A 3,104-nucleotide genomic window follows, 5' to 3' on the forward strand; every position below is an offset into this window, starting at 1 on the left:
TTGCATACCCCACTTAACTGTATACATTGTCTTTTCTTATCTGTTTCTTGTTTCTTACTGTTATTATTTTTTGTGTTGTACGGTGTCCTCGAGTGCCCAGAGAGGCGCCTTTAAATAAAATGTATTATTATTATTATCTGTGATACGTCCTATATAAATAAACTTTACTTACTTTACTTTCTTTTTACACTGACGCCATTAGAAACTGATGACAGTTCACGGCTCTAAAGAATGAGCCATGCTGAAAATACACAAACAACGCTTCCTGAAAGCAGCTGGACAGCTAGAATGCTACAAACAACCCAACATTATTATCACTCTAAGGAATAAAGGCCTACTAGAGTACAATAAATAGAGAATATGCTATTTGCAGCTCACTTTACTCTGTCACACAGAATGCTATAGACTCCAACTCATAAGCCAACACAATAATCAATATCTTAGCAAACGGTAATGAACAGCCACAGCAACCAGTAAACATTATCAACTAGCATGTAACAAAAAAGAAAGACTAACAAGTAAATATGTCAATCTCTGAAGAAATCAATACACCAGCGAACATACAGGTGCACTAACAAAAGGCACCAGGCGGCATGCTCCAGAAAAACAAATTGTTCAAACCTTTAAATACTCAGGGGACTCACAGTGGCTGCGTGCCTGACCCCACTGACTGACTCCCACTGCTGCTTCAAACACTGCCTGTTCTTCAGATGTTGCCTTAAATGAAAACTATTTCTTAGAAAAACCATTGAGGTTTAAGTGAACATTTTATTTTGCTTTGCCAGAATCCAAAATCTTCTCTACAAGAGCACAGAGAAACCTTTCCTTTCAGAGTGTACCTGCTAGTATTAATCTGACATCTCTGCCATTCAATTCCTGGCTGGAATTATTATTCCAGTGACATTTTGCACTTTACTATGAAGGTAAATACTGAGGGAAATGGAGCAGAGTGAGTAAGTGCAAAATTGAGACATGCTTGAATGAAAACTGAATGAGACCTGGAACAGTGTTCTGGTGACCTTTTCTAATTGAGTGGTACGAAACTTTTGGATATGGTTAGACTACGACGCTGTAGATTACATTTACATACACATGAGGCATTAGATTGCTTTTTGTATTTTAAATGGAATTTATACTGTATTAAAAGTAGGTCAAAAGCACATGTTTCTCCTGGCATGTGTCAAGGTGGAGATTACGAACAAAACTGTTTAATGCAACCTGCATTTTTGATGGATAATATGAGACTTTCGTGTTATAGATGCTCTTTAGTGTCTGTGATTTATGGCGTGTTTACATAAAGTGCGATATTTCAGGGCATGAGCCTGAATGTGCTATTAGCAATATTTACACCTTTAAAATAGAAAATATACCAGCACAACAACCTCACAGGACCTCACAGGATCAATGCTGTTGGCAGCCTTTTTTAAACAGACTACAAAATAAAACTGTCAGTTGTTATCTGGTTGCTTCCCAACCCGAAGGTCTGTATTCTTTGCAAAAGATGTTTTTTTTAGAGAGTGAAAGGCTACTACATTAGTTTTTTTATTTTTAAAAGCAAGGCATTATATGTTTTTACTGTTTAAAGAGACCAACAGAGTGATAAGTCTGCTGATCAATAAATGAACTAGCTGACTGCACACATCATTTTCCAGCCACGTACATGTAGTTAGATAGCAGTCCAGCACTGACCAACAGTGTTTAATAATAACGCTACATTAACTGCACCAGAAAATGTATTATTAATAAAATCCAGTTGATAGGGTGACCCACGCAGGCGGTTTAACCAATAAAATAGCTACTAAATATTGTTTTATAATTAAAGGTAGTCTCCAGACACAGAGATATTTATTTGAGATATAACTAGATACATACTGGAAAATGGAAACTTCACTAAAATGAAGAAAGATGCATGATGCAGATTATTTTTATTCAATTTATTTCATTTCAGGGAGAGCACAGCTGTTTCAGCAGCCGGCCATGATCAGTGTCACCAGATTTAGGATTGGCTTTTATTTATTTGCAAATAATAAGTGTCTTAAAATACATATTTCTTTTCTCCAGGATTTTCTTTGTATTTGCATGCGCTATCAACCCCCGTGAGAAAGAGAGGAAATGTTTTATTGTTGACTGAGCATCTGGTTTTAGTATTCAAGGATATGGATACAATCATAACCCCTCAGTAAAAATAACATAGCTTTATTTTAATCAGAGTGCAGAGGAAGATGTCATGTTTTAATTCCCTATTTGTTTTCACTCATTACCTCCCTCTTCCCAGCTTCAAATGCAGCAATCTGCAGACACCCGCCTCCCTCCACTGTGGTCTTTTCATTTTTCCAAAGACAGCCTTGTAAGTGTGCACACAGTGACATTTTGGGGACAGGATTACACAGACAGGCTGACGCCTTCAGTGATGGCCTTGAGTAACGTTGTCATAAATCGAGTGTCAGACCAGTATAAATTTATCATCAAATTAATACTCTGACATAAACTGTTCCTGTTACTGTGCCTGTGTGTATATATTCTGTAACTGAAAGGGATAAATGAGGCATATATTCACTATTGACTTTCGATGACCCTCAACTGCAGTGTGTTGCTTCAGCGCTTTCAGTTGACTGAAATGAATGTCCTCTCTGGTGAAAGTGTAAGATCAGTTATGGCACCTTCAGTGCCGAGAGGGGAAAACTACCATTTGCTTTAAAGGACACTGACAGAAATCACTCATTCACAATCTTCCTGACATAATAAACACTCAATATGGTTCTCTGTAGTTAGTAAATTGAGATAAATATAATTAACATATTTGTCATGTCAGGGGAGGAAGTGAAGTGTCACAGTGTTATTTAAGCAAAATAGGCTAGAGGGAAAAACCCCAAAAGTTCTTTAGTTTCCGATATACCAAAGCACAACAATGATTTTTATATTCTCCCATATATGAAATGGGGTCTTTTATGAAAATATTTTACTGCAAAGTGGTGTAATTGACAGTTACACTCAAAAAAATGATTCTTGGCCCTAATAAACATGAAACAATATTTTTTAAGTAAAATGTAAGTGAAATATACAAAATCTGAATTTAAATAAACTAAAATAAATAAACATAATGT

The sequence above is a fragment of the Morone saxatilis genome, unplaced genomic scaffold, assembly GCF_004916995.1.
Source record: "Morone saxatilis isolate NCDOM2014 unplaced genomic scaffold, NCSU_SB_2.0 Contig8, whole genome shotgun sequence".
NCBI classification, from domain to species: Eukaryota; Metazoa; Chordata; class Actinopteri; family Moronidae; genus Morone; species Morone saxatilis.